Genomic DNA, 23009 nt, shown 5'->3' with positions numbered 1-23009 from the left:
TCCGACTTGGAAAGCAGAATATTAAAATTTCACTATATGCAGATAATTTACTATTGTATCTATATAAAACGACTGAAAGCATTCCAAAATGTCTTAATATAATAGGAACCTATAGTAAATTTTCTGGGTATAGAATGAATCTGCAGAAATCGGAGATTCTCTGGTTACAGAAAAATAATAAGAGCTATACCAAGCACGGATTTCACGAAGTGCAACAGTTAAAATACCTAGGTATAAATATAAGTAAAAATCCGAATGAATGGTACAAAATAAACTATGAAAACTTACTGGATAAACTACCTCAAGATTTAGCTAAATGGAGTATGTACAAATTGTCACTTTCAGCAAAGATAAAGGTAATTAAAACAATTATATTTCCTAAATTTTTATTTTTGCTTCAAAACTTGCCGCTATTTATACTAAGATCAGACTTACATAGGTTCAATAAATCAATATCCCAATTTCTGTGGAACAATGGTAAACCTCGTTTGGCTCTAAACAAACTGATTCAGCGTAGAAAAGAAGGGGGTCTGGCACTTCCTTGCCTTAAAACATATAATCTGGTGACCCTAGTCAAATTCGCAGTAGACTGGCTGGTAGAGGGGGACTATGTCACCTACTATAATTTGGAATCAGAAGTAATTATGCCTTATAATCTTAAATCATTATTGCACATAGATAAAAAATTAATCCCTAACAACATTTCCAATCTATTAACATTTAAGAATGTCATTATAGCCTGGCAGAAATATTGTACCCTCTTAAACTGTCAATACCATATTTCTAGTTTTTGTCCTATTATGGGTATGCCCGACTTTTTGCCCGGCCTGTCAGACCCGGTATATAAAATTTGGTGGGAGAAAGGTTTAAAGAATTGGTCCCAATTCAGGCAAGCTGATACAATATATATAAAGTCTTTTCGAGATATGGTAATTGAGTTTCAGTTGAATCCTAAAAGCTTTTATGCCTATCTACAGAGTAGGAGTTATTTTAATCAACTATGCCAACGTTTCGGGACTGAGTGGGAGTGGCCAGAAATAGATTCTGGACTAAAATTATATAAAGCTGGGAAGAGATCAATTTCTATATGGTACAATATGTTATGTAACGTATCTGGGATGACGCAAGTGGAAAAAATTACAACATACATGAATAGGTATTTCCCGCAGGTGCAATCACAAGAGGTTAAAAAAAGTCTTATTAATTTGGATTTGGCTACGTCAGTGTATAGTTGGAAAGAGTCTCAATATAAACTATTAAATAATTATTATTTAACCCCGGACAAAATTAATAAATGGGCCGATAATACACTGCGCTGTAAATGTTTTAAATGTAAAGCTGAGACCGCTGATATTATCCATTGTCTTTGGGCTTGCCCAAAAGTATTGCAATTTTGGGGCAAAATTAATTACTGGCTTAATAAATTTTTAAGTATTAAAATATCTTTGACTGCAGTCAATGTATTCCTGTTATATGATGAAGGGGATAATAAATCAGACAAACTCCTTATAAATCTGGCTATTTTAGCCGCTCGCAACATAATATTTAAAAAATGGAAAGCATCAGAAGAACCTAGTTTGAAAGAATTTATTAATACAATGGATACCCAGATGACGATTGAGCTACTTAATATTAGACCCTATTCAGAAAAGAGACTTAAGGATTTCTTTTCAAAATGGTTAAATATAATCAGGGAAAAACCATTGATAGTACAAAAGCAACTCATACTACCCTTACAAAATTCCCCCGAATTCATGTTACTTTTGTTAAAAAACATGATACCCCAAGAGTGGGGTATGGGCTAACTTGATAATCCGGGGTAAGATAACTTTACTGGGCTAAATAAATACTACCTGCGGCAATTGCGAGGAGGGAAGTGGGGGAGAGGAGTTGGGGTTTTTTTTTTTGTTTGTTCTTCTTTTTTATTGTTTGTTTGATTTGTTGATTGTATTTCTAGTATTGTCTTTAGATAGGGTCTTATTATAATAGGTAAAAGACCCAAAAGCAAGATATACATTTGGAGAAATGTAGACTATTCAGCTACTACTGCAAAGTTTCTATAGGTAGGGTTTCTCTTTTCTATAGTGACATAGTCTCAACAGGGTAATTGAATGATTGCTGAGGTAGAGTTTAATTTGAAAGTTGAATATACATCTGAATTTAGGTTGCGGATTTTTTAAGTTAAAACTCAATTTATATGTATTAGTACTCTGATATTCCATAATTAATGTAAACACCCTGTGTGGTGAAATGCTAGCCCAAATTGTCGGGCTAAATTTTTGTTTCGGTATACCCTGCGTGGTGAAAGGTAAGCCAAATTGTAAGGCTGTTATTTTGCTTTTGGTTAATAAATAAATATATATATATAAAAAAAAAAGAGGGAACTTGTTCCTAGCAGAGAAGTGACATGTGCTGCTGTGGCTGATGTATAATGTCATGTTGATACTTCACACATTAAGGTAAGTGAGAGGCAACTTGTACCTAGCAGAGAAGTGACATGTGCTGCTGTAGCTGGTGAATAATGTCCGTCTGATACTTCACACATTAAGGTAAGGTTTATTTTTATAGATTTTTTCTCTCTGTCTCAGATTTCACAGCTTCCCATAGTAGTTCTGCTGTTCCAGTCAGTAAACTTATATTTGTCTGCACCTCTGTGCTTCCTCCTCAGTCTTTACCTTGCTTTACTCGTGTTGGCTGCCCTAAATCTCTTTAACCAGCCCTAAATCTCTTTACCCAGCTAACCTCACACCAGAATCACATTCAAAAGCATCAGCTTGATTGATTAGATGTTCCATAGCTGATCTTGTTCTCCCCAAATGTCAGGATTCCCCCTTACAGGTCAGACATACCTCAGTATAATGCAGAGTGCACACATACTTTGTATTTTTAATATTGGCCCCAGTACAGCAGTACAAATTACTATTTACTAGAGCCTTTTCCACTTTCATTGGAAATAAAAAAAACACCCCATCTAAATTAATTCTGTGAGATGCCATTTAGTTGTCGTTTATTTAACGTGTGCTATTTTTTATGTCAAGTGTGGTTATATTATTATGTATGCTGTAAAGTATGTGTGTGTAAGATGGAATGTGTGTGTTTGTGTGTATATGTGTATGCTCTGGAGAGTGTGTGTTTGTGTGTACAAGTGTATGCTCTGGAGAGTGTGTGTTTGTGTGTACAAGTGTATGCTCTGGAGAGTGTGTGTTTGTGTGTACATGTGTATGCTCTGGAGAGTGTGTTTTTGTGTGTACATGAGTATGCTCTGGAGAGTGTGTGTTTGTGTGTACATGTGTATGCTCTGGAGAGTGTGTGTTTGTGTGTACATGTGTATGCTCTGGAGAGTGTGTGTTTGTGTGTATGCTCTGGAGAGTGTGTGTTTGTGTGTACATGTGTATGCTCTGGAGAGTGTGTGTTTGTGTGTACATGTGTATGCTCTGGACAGTGTGTGTTTGTGTGTACATGAGTATGCTCTGGAGAGTGTGTGTTTATGAGTATGCTCTGGAGAGTGTGTGTTTGTGTGTACATGAGTATGCTCTGGAGAGTGTGTGTTTGTGTGTACATGAGTATGCTCTGGAGAGTGTGTGTTTATGAGTATGCTCTGGAGAGTGTGTGTTTGTGTGTACATGAGTATGCTCTGGAGAGTGTGTGTGTGTGTGTACATGAGTATGCTCTGGAGAGTTTGTGTTTGTGTGTACATGAGTATGCTCTGGAGAGTGTGTGTGTACATGAGTATGCTCTGAAGAGTGTGTGTTTGTGTGTACATGTATATGTGTATGCTCTGGAGAGTGTGTGTGTGTGTGTGTACATGTATATGTGTATGCTCTGGAGAGTGTGTGTGTGTACATGTATATGTGTATGCTCTGGAGAGTGTGTGTGTGTGTGTGTACATGAGTATGCTCTGAAGAGTGTGTGTGTGTACATGAGTATGCTCTGAAGAGTGTGTGTGTGTGTGTGTGTGTACATGTATATGCTCTGGAGAGTGTGTGTGTGTGTACATGTATATGTGTATGCTCTGGAGAGTGTGTGTGTGTACATGTATATGTGTATGCTCTGGAGAGTGTGCGTGTACATGTATATGTGTATGCTCTGGAGAGTGTGCGTGTGTACATGTATATGTGTATGCTCTGGAGAGTGTGTGTGTGTACATGTATATGTGTATGCTCTGAAGAGTGTGTGTGTGTACATGTATATGTGTATGCTCTGGAGAGTGTGTGTGTGTGTACATGTATATGTGTATGCTCTGGAGAGTGTATGTGTACATGTATATGTGTATGCTCTGGAGAGTGTGTGTGTGTACATGTATATGTGTATGCTCTGGAGAGTGTGTGTGTGTACATGTATATGTGTATGCTCTGGAGTGTGTGTATATGGGTTAGGGGAGTTTGTTATGTTAGGCATTCCCTTGGTATTCATGAAAGTGGTAATTTTGCTGTACAGTGGCTGTCTAAACAATAAATATGTAGTGAATATCCTAAAACTGTTGAGATGCTTTTAGGGGGACCCAAAATAAATTCTTGCACTGTAGACATTAGGTCAGCCAATGATTTTTACTATGCAATGCCGTGCATCACATTAAATTTTATGTACTTAAAAAAAATATACTGTATAATATATAAATAAATTAAAAAACAACATTTAATTAATTAATTAATTAATTAATTAGTAAATAAATATATTAAATTAATCCACACTGGAGGAATTTATATGTTTATTTTTTTATTATTTTTTTTATTAGTACTGCTTAGGTACATTCACATATTGCAATTTATTTCATTTTTTTAAATGATTAGTCCAGCAGTGGATGATCCACTGCTGGGCTAATCATTTTAAAAATATATAAAATAAATTGATTTAGTTGTTTTTTGGAATATTGGGGTGGAGAGCGACACACTTTCTAAGTTGTTGTTTTTTCCCCAGGGGGCATAAAAACTAGCGCAGAGGGCCACACGTGACCCATGGGCAGACAATTGTCCATTCCTAAATAAGAGAAGGCACAGCAGGCTTTTTGTGTGCATGAAATAATAGTCCTATAGTTGCTGTCTTTAAAAAGGACAACTGCTGTTGCATCGGGATTCATTAAGCATATTCTAATTAGCTTTGTCCCAGCAACAACTCCCATAGAAAACATTGTTACCACATCATCTTCTCCCTTTCTCTTGTCCTTTTATTTTAGATCATTCTACAAATGTGTAAAACTTCTGTGACTGTTTTGTCTTCCTAAAGTGCATGCAACTATTTAACTGTCCCTTCATTGTTGTTCCCCCCACACAATTAAAGCCCCTATCAACATCACTTTGCTGCTACCATATTTCTTTATTAGATTATAAAAGACTCAACACAGTATGTAGCCCCTTCCCCTCCTTCTAATGTATATAGATAAAGGGAGGAGGAGACTGCAGGTGATGAGCTGCACAGGTGTCTTCCCTTGTGTCTGTGAGATGATCCAGGAGAGATTTATTTACATCTTTACTGCTAGAGGCACCTCATTCAGATGCAAAATACAGTTCTGCTCCACTTGTGCCTCGTGACATAACCATTAGCAGCCTCATATGTTTATCCTATCTGTGCTTAAACAACGGTATAACCACAACACTTCAGTTTTGGATTATCTTGTCTGGACAATACAAGTTAGATGAATTATGCAAAAGACAGGTAGCCCTCAGTTTACGCCGGGGTTAGGTTCCAGAAGGAATGGTTGTAAATCGAAACCGTTGTAAATTGAAACCCAGTTTATAATGTAAGTCAATGGGAAGTGAGGGAGTTAGGTTCCAGACCCCTCTCAAAATTGTCATAAGTAACACCTAATACATTATTTTTAAAGCTTTGAAATGAAGACTTTAAATGCTAAACAGCATTATAAACCTAATAAAATAATCACACAACACAAAATATATAATTAAACTAAGTTAAAAGAACAAAAACATTTTCTAAACAGCATTATAAACGTAATAAAATAATCACACAACACAGACTTCACTTGCATTTTTCTGCAAACAGTTCTTTCTATGCATTCCAATCTGGACTGATTTATAGACAGGAAGATCTTGTTCCTTTCAAATCTGCTTGATAGCTCAGGTCTGGTTAAACTGATTAATTTCAGCTGGCTTGGCTTTGCTGCAACACAAGCGGACAGCTCCACCTACTGGCTATTTTAATACATGCACTGCTTCTCAATGCTTTTCAATAGCAGTCACATGACTGGAAAAAAAGGTTGTTATTCTGAAACGGTGTAAATTGAACCGATGTAAACTGAGGGCCACCTGTATTGTATAGAATCAGATTAAAGTTATCTGGATTTGTTATATAAATCCACCACAGATAAGATGGCAAATAACATTTGAGAAATAGGAAAGTATAGGAAAAATAAATGTAGCAATTTAATGGGTATATTCCAATAACCACCACTGTTATATGCACTATATTGTTTTGTAATTCAAAACCGTTTTTTAATCCATTAGAAAACAGGCTTTCAGTCATATACACCATGTTAAAGGACCATTAAATAAAATAGATTTGTATAATTGACAAATGCATAATAAAAATACAATGCAATAACACTGAATTTCAAACGAACAGCAGATTTTTTCTGACAATTTTCAAAATTTCTTCCATAACCCTGCCCCTATATCAAGTAACAGCCATCACCCAATCACAGACTCATAGGGGCCAATTTATCATTGGTCTGTCTGACATGAGCCGCTCAGCAGATCATGTCCGACAGACATAGATGAATGCCGACAGCATACGCTGTTGGCATTAATATTGCACAAGCAGTTCTTGTGAACTGCTTGTGCAATGCAGCCACCTGCAGATTCGCGGCCGCTAGCAGGGAGTGTCAATCAGCCTAATCGTATGAGATCAGGCGAATTAATGTCCGCAGCCTCAGAGCAGGCGGACCAGTTAAGGAGCAGGGCTCTTAAAGTGAAAGTAAATTTCCAGCATCCGCATTAATTTAATACATTTATGTGTGTGAGATAACTATAGTCGCTAACTTTTGTTTTTTCAAAATATTATTATTTACCAGTTATTTTTACCTGAAATCTCATACCTTTTTCCTTATTCACTCCTCCCACCTGAACATTTCCGTATTTCTATACTTTACACATCAGAGCGGTCCCACCCGCTCTTACGTGTACATTTGTGCGCATTCTCGTACGTGTCCGTATATCGCACATGTGCATATCTCATAAGTCTTAGTACTTTGCGCATGCACATAAACCAATGCCGCTTAGATACATGGGATACAACGCTGCTTAGCTTCAAAGACGATAATGCGCATGCGTTTTATATGGACGCACATATGATACGGTCGCAAATTTCAAGAGTCAAGCATGCATATTGATAGTAGTGGGCAGTAATGTTGTCTGTTGGGACGCCAGTGGGGGACCAATAGAAACGGTCTAAAGGGTAATTGTCATCCACAAACAAATAAAAAAAATTGACAGGTAAAGTTACGACGATAGGAACACTCGATGTGAAAGGTAGTTTAAAACAATGTAATATATAGATGAAAAAAAAATGAATTAAAGTCATTCTTATTTTAGTATCACTTGCAAAAGCTGCTTGGCTGTGTGTCAAAGTTTACTTTTCCTTTAAGACCGCTGCTTCATAACTGCTGTTTCCAGCAAGCCTCACGTGGAAATAGGGGCATCAGGGGCCATTCGGCCCTTGATAAATCGGCCCCATATTCTTAAAATATTTTTAAGACCTTTACTATTTTCAGAAAATATGTTAATAATTTTAATACTACACAGCTAGGCAATTGTGCCCACTTTTGGCTATATTATAAGTGGAGCAGTATTTAGCGCTCCCGCTCAAGTGTAAACACCGCTAGAAGTAAGCTTTTTGCGAGCACTGATTAGCATGAGTATTACAAGTTGAAAGTAAAAGCTTTGCATGCGAGCTAACACGTGCTAACTTCAGGACTTTTTCTCCCCATAGACTTCAAAGGAGAGTGTAGAAGAAGAAAAACGTAAACTTATCGCTCGCGTGCTTGCCGGACAGGAAGTAATTACTTTTTCACATTCCAATGTTCTTCACATACAGGGAAATTTAATTATTTTTTTTATTAAACAATATTTTTATTGAGGATTAAGAATAAACATACAAGAATCCCATTGTGAGATAACATAAATATACAGGTAATATGTTTCATGTTAACTGACATATACGCAGATAGGTACCATAAAAGTAAATTACAGTGGGATAGAAAGAAGTAGTCAAAAGTCTAAACAATACCTGTGAAATAAAACAAAGTGTCAAATTCTAATCCTCAGTTTCTTACCTCCATAGCACAAATGGGGCCACTTTTGGGCCTCCACCATATATATTACAAAAAATAACAGGAGGATTACAATAATATATGGTCACTTCTGGACCTTTTAAAACCTTATTGGAACACATCAGTTACAAGTATGACATATATATCTAGGTTGTATAATATATAGAAACAAACCTCAACTTTAAAGGAATAAAATAAATTAACCTCAATAGAATATGAGAATATGGAGAGCCATATATGAGAGAGAGCCCGTAAAAATATATTGAGGAAGCTATTGTGACCTTATTAGTGTGATATGAAATGACAAACTGTGTTTGTTTATAGATGGGTAGGACTATAACATTAAGCAGCTGAGAAATATAATTAAATAGGGCACACAGACAAAAACACCAATATAGTCATCTAAATTGACTTTGTCACTATAGAAATAGATAAAATAGTATAAGAGAATACCATATGTATATGCGAGTTTGTCAACAACATATCTGACATGTGAAGCCCCCACAATGAAACCTGCCCTTATGAGGCCTATGTAGCAGTGTCGTTAAAGTTAACTACAGTATATGGGTATCCTATACAGTAGTTAAGAATATCTGATTGTGACTAAACTATGTTGTCAAGGCCAAACATCATGACTACCTGAAGCATAATCGTCAATTCCCCCAGGTTGATAAGGTGATAAGTATGGTAGAACAAAGAGGGGTCCACAGACAATAGAAATAACACAGGGTGGGGGAAAGACAACCTGGGTATTATTAGGTTAAGGTTACATATTTGCAGAGAAAAGTATACATATAGCCCTGAATGAGACATTAATCCCCCCTATGCTACGTAATTTGCTGAATCATAAGGAGTTATCAGAGATACCAGATTGGGGAGTCTCTGTAAGTTAGATATCCACCATGAGTACGACATAGTTCTAGGAGGGTCAAAGCAGTGTCTGATAGTCATTTTGGGCCTATCGATAATTCCCCTTAAAAAGTTTATGAATGTCTTTAGGGGCACGTTAATATGTGGGCTGCTGGGTCTCTGTAGGCATAGCTGAGTATACAGGCAGCTCCGGAGTGTGACAGTCTTAACCAATGCCCATTTTCCGGTGGTTCTGACCCCAAATGCGCTTCCCAACAGAGTACTGGTGCTCAGGAGTAAATTGACTGCTCACCACTTTCCTGGCGTCCAAGCGGCTGTCGGACCCTTGGTAGACGGTCTGTTTTCCCATCCACAGTATTGGCATCGTTTTCTTGAGACCGCAAGGCCAAGTTGTGTGACCAGCACCCAGGTCAAGGCTCAGGATGGGAACTGAACATGGCGGTAGGTCTCCGGATCGCAGCGTTAGAGCACTGGTGATGGCTCTCTCGTTTGCATTTTTTAACAACCGGAGGTCCGTATTAGGTGCACTCAGACTGCTAGTCGACAGGGAATCTTTCATGTTCCAGGCCCCCTTCGTTCTCCCCCTAGCATCATGCCTCTGCTTACTGACCATGGAAGTTTCCACAGGGCGCAACAGTGTATACGCTATATAAGGCATTGGAGGCTCATGATAGTATTGGCTGGGGAGCTGTATCCCAGCATTGCTCTCTCTCACTCTGTCATCTTGGTATGAAACCTTCGGTGAAGGGCTTTCTCCCCTGATGATCCGGCGATGTATATCCCTGTTAGGGGATCGCTGATGCAGTGGTTTGAATGCATCACAGGGAAATTTAATTTTTATTATAAATAAATATGTATTTATATAAATATATTCATGCATATTTGCAAATGTGGTATACATGATACATTGCACTGCATGTGAAGTGGGATGTTATATTGGAGAAACAAGCCAAAAACTGCACCTTCGGATGAACTTACACAGACACTCAATCAAAAACCACTGTGAAACAAAATACTGTACCCCTGTTGGTCACCATTTAACCCAACCTGACCACTCCATCCAAAACCTCAAAATAAAGATTCTCAGAGGAAACTTCAAAAACACCATGGAAAGAAAAACCTTTTAAATGAAAATGATAATGCACTTCAACTTGCTAAATTATGGACTAAATGTGGACTCTGGATTCTTAACAGAAAATTTCTTGTAATGTACTTTGATATAGTTTATTATTATTATTATTATTATTATTATTATTATTATTATTATACGGTATTTGTAGCGTGCCAACAGATTCCGCAGCGCTGTTACATTGTATATTCTACACTCTTTATTCATAGGTACACAGGTAAGCCTATGTCCATACTTTTGCCATTATTATTATTATATATTTTTATTTCTTCTTCTTCTTCTTCTTCTTCTTCTTCTTTCCTTTCTTCTTTTTGACTATTTCATTCTCCCCCTGTATATACAATTTCACATCTTTATACATATTTATTCCATGTTGATATATAACTTTATGTCAGTATATGTTCTATGTAAAACTATATATTTTCCCTGTCTGTTCTCCTACACTGGACTCTGTCTGCCTCTGTCACATAAGCCCCCCTCATGATTTTACAACACCCCCTCCCCTCCCTGTAATCAGACCCCTGTAACACTTTCATTCCTTTTTAGCTATTCTGTGTTTTACGATATAATCTGTAAATTCCATTGAATTAATCAGTATTATTATTATTATCATTTATTTGTATAGCGCTGCCAAAATCCGTACCATTGCTTCAGCTTGTCAACTTATAAATGTATAGTTAGTCCAATAAAAAAGTATCATTGCTCAATGCAATACTCTTGTTATTTTGTTTGTGTGTATATATATATATATATATATATATATATATATATATATATATATATATATATATATATATATATATATATATATATACCTGAATAGCTATTCCTATAGATATTTTACTTTAACATTATCAGATGTATGTCAATATATATTTAATAATAAAAATCAAAACATTTCTATGTGAAGAACATAGAAATGTGAACCATGTGTAATGTGTTTTGGGTTTTGCGCATTAGGTCTTATGCAGTGTTGGGTTATCGTACATGCAGAATTAGTTATCTTAAGATGCGTTATTGTAATATTAAATATTGATACAAATAGTAATAATAATTATTAATAATTATTATAGATATTGTAAAATATACATATATAGTCTATGTACCAGATTACAAGTGGAGCTTTATTTAACACTCCCGTTTGAGGTTTAACTGCGCTAGAAGTAAGCTTCATACGTGCATCGGGTTGCACTTGTATTATGAGTTGAAAGTAAACTGTTTTTGCTTGCGCACTAATCCGATGAGCACAAAAATGCGAACCTACAATATTGCGCTCACAATAACCTATTCCCCCATAGAAGTCAATGGAAAAAAAAGTGGAAGTCCCAACTCACGAGCAAACCCAATCTCATATGTGTGCTAACATAAAATGAAATAATGAATATTTTACATTCCAATGTTTTTCACATTGAAGATTATCTTCTATTTTTTCATAAATACATATTTATATATTTATACCTCTCTCTCTCTCTCTCTCTCTCTCTCTCTCTCTCTATATATATATATATATATATATATATATATATATATATATATATATATACACACACATATGATTATAGGTATAGCTATATACAGATACAGGGATATATATATATATCAGAAAATAGGGAAAAGCACTCACTGGACTTTAGACATCAATGTGAAATTTTATTTGTGATGTTTCGGGACCTCAAACTTCCCAACTTCTTCTATTTTCTGCTGCACATTCTTTGAGAGCACCCTGGCAGCTGCAGGACGGTGGTGAGAGTGCATATACCTATCCATTACTGTCTATATATATAGGAATATCTATTTAGAAATACATAGAACACACAGTATAAATACATACTGTAAAAACATATCTTCACATACTTAAACATATATATATATATATTCATACAAGAAAAAGCTTACCAGCTGTGGGTGATACCAATATAGATATCTCCCACAGATGGTTTTAGTATACCCTTATCTGGCACTCAACCTAATAACAGTCCTAATTATAAAAGATCAGAGGTGACAGCCTGTGAATGTATTAAACCAAATATTTAATTACACAATTATTTACACAAAAAAATGATTAAAAAAAAACAATAACTGATGCTATGAGGCCTATCTATCAAAGTGTCAACCGCAAATACGCCCAGAGTTCTGCATCGTAATTGTTGCGAGATTGATCCGACCTAGTTATCAAAGCCTACAGACTGGCAAATGTTGAAATTTGTGACGTAACATACAAACCGGAGTTATCAATCCGATGCAGATCGATGCTTACATCATTACAGATGTTCCGAATACACATTCGGCTCTATTTGACACTTTTACCCAGTTATCAAACTTTTAACAGGTACGCTCGCGTCTTTTCCGACCCAGAGTACCTGGTTTTCAATCCGCCACCCTGGAGGCCGCAGATGCCATAGAAATCAATGGGAGTCTGAAAGCAGCGAAAGCTTATGTTCGATGCTGCAAGACAAAGAAATACAACCCATTGATTTCTATGGTAGAAAACAAGTAACGTTTACACCTAACACCCTAACATAAACACCAAGTCTAAACACCCCTAATCTGCCGCCCCGACATCGCTGCAACCTAAATAAAATGTATTAACCCCTATTCTGCCGCTACCCGCCACCGCCACCACTAAATAAACGTATTAACCCCTAAACCTCTGGCCTCCCACATCCCCACCACTAACTAAATCTATTAACCCCTAAACTGTCAGCCCCCCTTGTCGCAAAAACACTAAATTAAGCTATTAACCCCTAAACCTAACAACCCCCTAACTTTAAATTAAAATTACAACATCCCTATCTTAATATAAATTAAAACTTACCTGTAGAATTAAAATAAACTATTTTAAACTATTAATTAACCTACCCTAACTATTATACTACAATTAAATTAAACTACCAATTAAATAAACTAAATTACATATTAAAGAAACCTAACCTTACTCAAATTATTTAAATATACAATTAAACATTATTGAAAGTACTAAATTACAGAAAAAACAAACACTAAGCTAAAAAACAACACACTAAATTATGAAAAATAAAAAAACAAATTATCAAAAATAAAAAAGAATTACACCTAATCTAATAGCCCTATCAAAATAAAAAAGCCCCCCCAAAATAAAAAAACCCTAGCCTACAATTAACTACCAATAACCCTTAAAAGGGCCTTTTGTGGGGCATTGCCCGAAAGATAACAGCTCTTTTACATTGCAAAAAAATACAAACACCCCCCCAACAGTTAAAATAACCTGAGCTCCCCATTGCCCTGAAAGGGGCATTTGTATGGGCATTTGCCCTTCAAAGGGCATTTAGCTCTTTTACATGCCCAGACACTAATCTAAAAATAAAACCCACCCAAAAAACCCTTAAAAAAAACCTAACACTATCCCGACGATCCACTTACAGTTCTTGAAGTTTTTTTTTTTTTAGTTCTTGCCTCATGGGCCACCCCTGGCCCATTGGGCCCCTGACAGGAGTCACCCCTGTCACCCCCTGATGGCGGCCCTGCCCTTGAGTGCTAACGATGGCTCTGAGCTGTTGCAGAGTTTCCAACTCTGGTGCTAACAATGGCTTTGAGCCGTCGCTAGCACTCTCCCACCTTGAAGGAGATCTGGGAACTCCCACCCCCTCCTACCCCGGCGATCAGGCCTGCATAGTGACAGGCATCGCCCGGGCTTCACGTTATGCATGGTGACATCACATGCAATGACGTGATGACGTCATCACACAACTTTATTTAAAATTCAAAATGTAAAGTATAGGAGCAGGGGGCAAAACACCCAAAACCCTCAGTTGGAAAGGTAATCGCCTAACCTTTCCAACAGTGTAAGTCTTGGGGATCTGTGGGAAAAAAAAAAGTTAAAAAAATTAAAAATATAAAACACCTTAAAACAGCTTAGCACTCAGATGGGAAAGTGCTTAGCACTCAAAGGGTTAATATGTAATTTAGTTTATTTAATTGGTAGTTTAATTTCATTGTAGGATAATAGTTAGGGTAGGTTAATTAATAGTTTAAAATAGTTTATTTTAATTCTACAGGTAAGTTTAAATTTATTTGAAGATAGGGATGTTGTAAATTTTAATTTAAAGTTAGCGGGTTGTTAAGTTTAGGGGTTAATAGCTTAATTTAGTTTATGGCGATGTGGATTTAGGGGTTAATAGGTTTAGTTAGTGGTGGTGATGTGGGAGGCAAGAGGTTTAGGGGTTAATACATTTATTTAGTGGCGGCCGTGTCTGGGAGCGGTGGAATAGGGGTTAATAACTTTATTTAGGTTGCGGCGGTGTCGGGGAGCAGCGGGATAGGGGTTAATAAATTTATTTAGGTTGTGGTGGTGTTAAACATTTTAGTATAATGGCAGCGTTTAGTGACAGGATATAAATAATGTTGGGAAAAAGCCGAATAGACGCGAGATCGATGACTGCTAGTTAACAATAGTCCGATGCTCATCACCCCGTACTTGGTGCACGTCTTTTTGCTGACTTTTTTCATAAATAAGGAGAGCGTATTGAGATACGCGGCCGCGATGTTAGGCGATGTTAGGCGAGCGCATTGATGCCGGCAAATGCAACATAGTTGACGCTTTGATAGATATCCCCCTATATCACATTAGGGAGCTCCCTGAATCCTTAATTAAGGGAACCCTTATTCTAACCTGTCTGGGCTATAGTATAAGTTACCGCTTTTGTGGCTTTTTTCAATAAATTTTTTGTGTAAATAATTGTGTAATAAAATATTTGGTTTAATGCATTCACAGACTGTGACCTCTGATCTTTTATAATTAGGATTGTTATTAGGTTGAGTGCCAGATAAGGGTATACTAAAACCATCTGTGGGAGATATATATATTGGTATCACCCACAGCTGGTACACTTTTTCTTGTATGTATTAATGTAATTATACCTCTGTAGCACTATACACTTACAAATCAATTTATATTGGTAAGTGTGTAATAACCGGTGTCTTATTAATTCTAGTGCCAATCATCCCTATTAACCATGTATATAACAACATTTAAAATTAGGAGGAGACAAAAAGTGAGTTTAAAATCCCGCACTACGCACAAAATATAGAAAATAACAAATCTAGACAGACCTGAAGGCTTGTTACATTGTTTCCAAAGCAGCAAAGGATTCTGGGTAAGATATGCAAATGAGGTTCACAATGACAGACTTTTTTACTTCAAGTAATGTATTTTTGTGACACACTTTTGTTTTGCTAAACAGTTAACCAAAGCTCTGATGAAGCACTTACCCGACAAGCATTAAAGTGAATGTCAATTTTGATGCTAAAGTGCCTGGTTTTGAAAAATTTGATTAAAAACAGGGGCACTTTAATTCATCAAAATTTACATTTCACTCCTGTAGAGAAAAAAAAAAACTTTCTTTTTAAACTTGACAGCAGCTCCAGCTTCCTCCACCCGTCGCAAAGCCTCTTCTTTGGTCTAAAATGAGGATTCCGGCTTCCTCCAATCACGACGTTGAATAAGACACTGATTACCCTGGGGGGAAGCTGTGATTGGAGGATGACCTATCTATCATTTCTGATGTCAGAAATGGCTTGCAACGACTGGAGGAAGCTGGAGCTGCTGTCAAGATTAAAAAGGTAAGTTTTTTTCACAACAGGAGTGAAATTAATTAAAGTGCCCCTGTTTTTAATAGAATTTTTAAAAACCGGGCACTTTAGCATCAAAATTGACATTCACTTTAACTTCAATTGCGCTCAAGCGATCGTGTTTACTTTCAACTATTAATATGAGCAAAAAACTTGATGCGTGCCAACACCCACAATAAACTCGCGTTTTACCCCTTACAGCTTGCGGATAACTGTTAGCACTCCACTCGTAAGCCTTATGTGGTTTTTTAGAATATTTAAGTACATGTATAATAATTATTTGCATTAATTATTAATATTTTAAAATATTTTATATTTAATACATACATAACACCCCTTAAGATAACTCATGCCGGATTAGCGCACATAACAATTGGTGAATTCTGTCGGGTTTATGCACATAAATCCATCAAGAGTACACTAATTCTTTACGTATGCTAACCCAACATGTATATATTAAATATAAAATATTATAAATAATGTAAATAATTATTTAGATGTCCTAAAATATTCTAAAAATACATATACTATATATATATATCTTACAGTATCAATAATAATTAATTATTAATATTTTTTTCAATATTGTATATTTAATATTTCAATAACGTGCCCTAAGATAACTAATTCTGCATGTGCGCAAACAATCATATGTAGTAAAGATTGGAGGCTCACCCAAGACTTTATTAATCCAATTTAAAAAACAATCCACATAAAAAAAATATAAAATCAGGACCATATTAGCAAATTCAAAACATTTAGTTATCATGGTTAACCCTTTAGGGTCATTTCTTTTTGACATCATCACATAAATGCCATTATAAATATCTGTATAACTCTATATGGACTTTAGAGTATTTTAAACACAGAGGGTTAATAGAAATAGAAATAATAAATTCCTATATACAGTATATGAATGATTTGCATTTATCTATAAATACCTCTATTTATTTCATCTTGATTCCCTTTTATATAATCAATAGCTGAACCGTAGAGAAACATCACTAGGACATGCATATTACTTTATATTTCTCAAGGGTATTTACTTCCAATTTATTGCATGAAATTCATTAAATCAAATTTGGTTTCCTGGTTTGTAAACAAAATATTTCTCTTTAGTTCAGCTGCTGTTCTCGGTTTCCTCCTCTCCAATTCAATCTGATATTTTTTTTTTATTTTTTTTTAGGGAGGTAGGTCAGTGATATCAGGAGTGAGCATACAATCTTAACCCCTAGATCCCAGCGGGCAGGGGTTCTGTGAAAAGCATTGTACAACAGTATAACATTGCATAAAACAACTTTGAATTGAAACCTGTGCAAAACACATAACAGTAAATTTGAAACTGAAAAAATAACAAGGGAGGCTTATAAGGAGCTGTCTATTGTGTGTTAAAGATCTAAGAAAAGAGGATAGGATGTGTTTAGTCCTGCATAGCCTGAACTTCAATCTAGTGGAGGGAACCTAAAATATGCCTGCTTAAAACTATAACCTCAAGTATATAAATAATGTAGCTAAAAGCATTCCCTCAGCTATGAAGAGCATAGCACCTAAGTATTAAACCATAGGGTTCCAGCTTGCCTAAGTTACAATTGAGGCTATGAGGCAAAAGTGTCTTACAAGAGAAGATTAAACAGAGCTATATTAACAGCCCTAGACATACTCATTTTGACAGTGAACCCACATGTCATTTATATAAGTATAAATAAAAATTAGCCATCAGCGGGGTCTCAGATTGTACTGTCCTCATTCAGATAGCAGTTATGGTATCGCTGGATGGGAGAGAAAGAAAAAAAAACATTTTGCAGCAATTTCTCAATGAGTAGTAAACTATTACTCTATTAATTCAGGAACTGTTATTATGTGTGGCATAACAAATGAATCCTGGGTCTTATATCTCACTTTAGCCCACACCTTGTCTTATAGTACTACCAACGTTAGCGAAACCAGCGTTCCTGAAAGAGCAGACTGCCTCTCCAGCATAGTAAGCATGCCGCCATCGCAGTTTCTTATCACCTCTAAAACAGTCAGAAGAAGTTCGGGTCACCCTTTTAAGCTGCAGTAAGGCACTTTTCTCGCCAGGGTAATGCTGTTTCTCCACTACGGGAATATTACACAGGATGTCCTGAGACGTTTTATCCTCATTGAAGGCTGGATGCGCCGACTGTTCTAGGTATACAATAAGGCCAGATACACTTTGTGCAATACGTGCAATATTGATGATAGGTAGCGCAATTAGACTCAGTGCCTCGCTCCCAACAATCTCGGCATCCGTCCCTTCAAGCATAATAGTGCTCTCCCCGGGATCTGTAGCTCCTAATTCGTCATGTACAATGAATGATGGGTATTGGGGTTCCTGAACGTTACCTCTTTTAAAGACTCCAATGGAGGCGGCTGCACAAAAAACAGGCTCTTCAGAGACTGCTGTATCAGGTTGGAGCACTATCTTTAGCGCAGATTCAAAAGCAGCCTGGAAGCCGTCTAGGAGGTTATTCATCTCCCTGAGAATATGAACCCCAGATATCATATTGCCTCAATGTCGCTGCAATCGTTAGTAGAAACAGTAAGGGGTTTTCAGCCAGTCCGAGATCTCTCACTTGTCTCCACGTGGGTAGGAGAATGGCCGCTCTCAGGGATGCCTTCTGGAACAAGAAGCGTCTGAGCTGTGAAATTCCTGTCTTTGAATATTTTTCCCCTGTAGTTTTGTTCTGCTGGGTCTCCTGGGTCTTTAAACTCAGTTTGTATAATAAATAAGAAGCTAAATGGTCAAACTTGATTATTGTATAGAATATAGCAGGAGCTGCCACAATGTGCGACTGATCAGTTCAAGTTCCAGCTCCGCCCCCCTCAATCTGATATTTTCAATTATGGTCCATGTAAAACTTTCCAGTGACATATTATGTTCCATGATAAAATGCATGGCTACAGGAGATTTAACATCAGCTTAGTTTCTTAAAGGGACAGTAAACTGCTGTGCACAACTACCCTAGAATGGTTACTACTCACTATGTTGTATTTCACCCTTGTCCCGCAGCGCTTTTCAAATCCTCCTGTTTTAATAGCTTAAAGGGACATTATACACTCATTTTTTCTTTGCATAAATGTTTTGTAGATGATCTATTTATATAGCCTATAAAGTGTTGTTTTTTTTAATGTATAGTTTTGCTTATTTTTAAATAACATTGCTCTGATTTTCAGACTCCTTACCAAGCCCCAAAGATTTAGGAGAATACCGTCAGATACCTACTCCAGCTTGCTCCTGTTTGTGTAAAGGGTCTTTTAATATGCAAAAGAAGGGGGGAGGGGGAGTGTCTTATTTCCCACTTGCAGTGGGCTTTCCTACTACCTTTTCAACAGAGCTAAACTGAGAGCTTCTAAGTAAGATTTTTATATCAGTATCTGTGCATCTTATTCTTTATAGTAGTGCCTATTACATGCAGTTCTTTGAAAATTGCTGTATACTGTCCCTGGATTTAATCCTGTTCCGGCAGCTCTTTACAAATCTATTGTCCTGTTTTAATAGCTTAAAGGTGCCAGATACTGTAGCTCAGCCTCTTCGTGCTGAGGGCTGCCATCTTGGGGCTTAGGTATTCTTACAGCCTGTGACATAAGCTATGCACACACAGATAATATTGCCTATAGCACTGTAGAAAGTGCTTCAGGTTAGGGTGCATAATACAAAGCAGAAGCTGTAAAACTGTGTAAAAAATGCAAAAATGTAAAGCTCATATGCTGTGTCAAGCACACTAACCTGAAGCACATTATACAGCTGTAAAAAAGGGACAATATCACTGATCTGTGAGTGTGCACTGCTCCTTTCACAGGTTGTGATATTACCTGAGCTCCAAGATGGCAGCCCCCAGTATAAGGAGGCAGAACTTCAGTATCAGCCAATAGGAATTCAAGGGACGCCATTTTGAATCGCATACCTTGCATTTAAGATTCAGTATACGGCGGCGACTGTATGAGGAGAATTCTCCACGCCGGATGTCTTCAGGATGGATCCGCTCCCCGCCACCGGGATGAAGATAGAAGACGCCGCTGGGATGAAGATAGAAGCTACCGCCTGTAAAAAGATGGAGCCGACTGGATGAAGATGGAGCCACCGGGATGAAGATCCTTCAAGCAGGACTTCAGCAACTGTAAGTGGATCTTCAGGGGTTAGTATCAGGATTTTTTAAGGATTTTTCGGTGTTTTTTTTTTTTAGTTTAGGGTTTGGGCTTTTCGTTAACGATCTACAGGAAGTGCAGAATTATTAGGCAAATGAGTATTTTGACCACATCATCCTCTTTATGCATGTTGTCTTACTCCAAGCTGTATAGGCTCGAAAGCCTACTACCAATTAAGCATATAAGGTGATGTGCATCTCTTTAATGAGAAGGGGTGTGGTCTAATGACATCAACACCCTATATCAGGTGTGCATAATTATTAGGCAACTTCCTTTCCTTTGGCAAAATGGGTCAAAAGTAGGAATTGACAGGCTCAGAAAAGTCAAAAATAGTGAGATATCTTGCAGAGGGATGCAGCACTCTTAAAATTGCAAAGCTTCTGAAGCGTGATCATCGAACAATCAAGCGTTTCATTCAAAATAGTCAACAGGGTCGCAAGAAGCGTGTGGAAAAACCAAGGCGCAAAATAACTGCCCATGAACTGAGAAAAGTCAAGCGTGCAGCTGCCAAGATGCCACTTGCCACTAGTTTGGCCATATTTCAGAGCTGCAACATCACTGGAGTGCCCAAAAGCACAAGGTGTGCAATACTCAGAGACATGGCCAAGGTAAGAAAGGCTGAAAAACGACCACCACTGAACAAGACACACAAGCTGAAACGTCAAGACTGGGCCAAGAAATATCTCAAGACTGATTTTTCTAAGGTTTTATGGACTGATGAAATGAGAGTGAGTCTTGATGGGCCAGATGGATGGGCCCGTGGCTGGATTGGTAAAGGGCAGAGAGCTCCAGTCCGACTCAGACCCCAGCAAGGTGGAGGTGGAGTACTGGTTTGGGCTGGTATCATCAAAGATGAGCTTGTGGGGCCTTTTCGGGTTGAGGATGGAGTCAAGCTCAACTCCCAGTCCTACTGCCAGTTTCTGGAAGACACCTTCTTCAAGCAGTGGTACAGGAAGAAGTCTGCATCCTTCAAGAAAAACATGATTTTCATGCAGGACAATGCTCCATCACACGCGTCCAAGTACTCCACAGCGTGGCTGGCAAGAAAGGGTATAAAAGAAGAAAATCTAATGACATGGCCTCCTTGTTCACCTGATCTGAACCCCATTGAGAACCTGTGGTCCATCATCAAATGTGAGATTTACAAGGAGGGAAAACAGTACACCTCTCTGAACAGTGTCTGGGAGGCTGTGGTTGCTGCTGCACGCAATGTTGATGGTGAACAGATCAAAACACTGACAGAATCAATGGATGGCAGGCTTTTGAGTGTCCTTGCAAAGAAAGGTGGCTATATTGGTCACTGATTTGTTTTTGTTTTGTTTTTGAATGTCAAAAATGTATATTTGTGAATGTTGAGATGTTATATTGGTTTCACTGGTAAAAATAAATAATTGAAATGGGTATATATTTGTTTTTTGTTAAGTTGCCTAATAATTATGCACAGTAATAGTCACCTGCACACACAGATATCCCCCTAAAATAGCTATAACTAAAAACAAACTAAAAACTACTTCCAAAACTATTCAGCTTTGATATTAATGAGTTTTTTGGGTTCATTGAGAACATGGTTGTTGTTCAATAATAAAATTAATCCTCAAAAATACAACTTGCCTAATAATTCTGCACTCCCTGTAAATGCCCTTTTCCGGGCAATGCAAAAGAGCTAAATGCCCTTTTTAGGGGCAATGTCCATATAAATGCCCTTTTCAAGGCAATGGGTAGCTTAGGTTTTTGTTAGAGTTAGTTTTTTTTATTTTAGGGGGTTGGTTGGGTGGTGGGTTTTACTGTTGGGGGGTCTTTGTATTTTTTTTTACAGGTAAAAGAGCTGTTTAACTTAGGGCAATGCCCTACAAAAGGCCCTTTTAAGGGCTATTGGTAGTATATTGTAGGCTAGGTTTTTTTTTTTCATTTTTGGTGGGCTTTTTTATTTTTATAGGGCTATTAGATTAGGAGTAATTCTTTATTATTTTTGATAATTTCATTTGTTATTTTTCGTAATTTAGTGTTTGCTATTTTTTGTAATTTAGTCTTTTTTATTTTATGTAATTAGACAGTTTGTAATTTTTAGAGTAGTGTTAGGATTTTTTTAATGTGTAATATAGTTTATTTAATTGGTAGTTAGTTTAATGTTAGTTTAATAGTTATATTAGTTTAATTGTTAGTATAAACTTATTTTTTTTTAATTTGGCAGTTAACTTTTAATTTAATTTAAGATGTGGGGGGGCTTTTGGTTTAGGGGTTAATAGTTTAATTTAGTATATTTTGTTGTGGGGGGCTTGCGGTTTAGGGGTTAATAGGATTATTATAGTGGCGGCAGGGTAGGGCTTAATAACTTTAGTATAGTGGGGGCGATGTGGGCGGATGGCAGATTAGGGGTTAATAATATTTAAATAGTGTTTGCGATGCCGGAGGGAGGCGGTTTAGGGGTTAATAACTTTAGTATAGTGGTGACGATGTCGGGGAGCGACGGAATAGGGGTTAATAATTGTTATTAGTGGCGGCGGTGTCGGTAGCGGCAGATTAGGGGTTAAAACCTTTAATATAGTGTTTGTGATGCAGGAGGGCCTCGGTTTAGGGGTTAATAGGTAGTTTATGGGTGTTTAGTGCACCTTGTAACACTTTAGTTTTATGTAATACTTTCGTAGTGTAAAACTCATAACTACTGCTTTTAGACTGCGAAACGGATCTTGTTGTATAGGGTGTAACACACGCTTTTTAGCCTCACTGCAAAAACTCGTAATGGCTGCACTATGGAAGTCCCATGAAAAAAACCTAATTTTACGTGTGCGGGACGTTGCGTTACAGGCTAAAAGGCTTGCTGTACAGCTATACCGACAGGACTTGTTATGGCTGCAGTGCTGTTTTAATGCTGAAATTACCATTTTTTTCAGCATTAAAACACGTACGCACAACTTGTAATCTAGGTGATAGTGAGCAGTTACTATTCTTTTGTAG

Source organism: Bombina bombina, chromosome 3 (assembly GCF_027579735.1).
Source record: "Bombina bombina isolate aBomBom1 chromosome 3, aBomBom1.pri, whole genome shotgun sequence".
Classification (NCBI taxonomy): Eukaryota; Metazoa; Chordata; class Amphibia; order Anura; family Bombinatoridae; genus Bombina; species Bombina bombina.
This window is presented reverse-complemented; position numbering follows the sequence as displayed.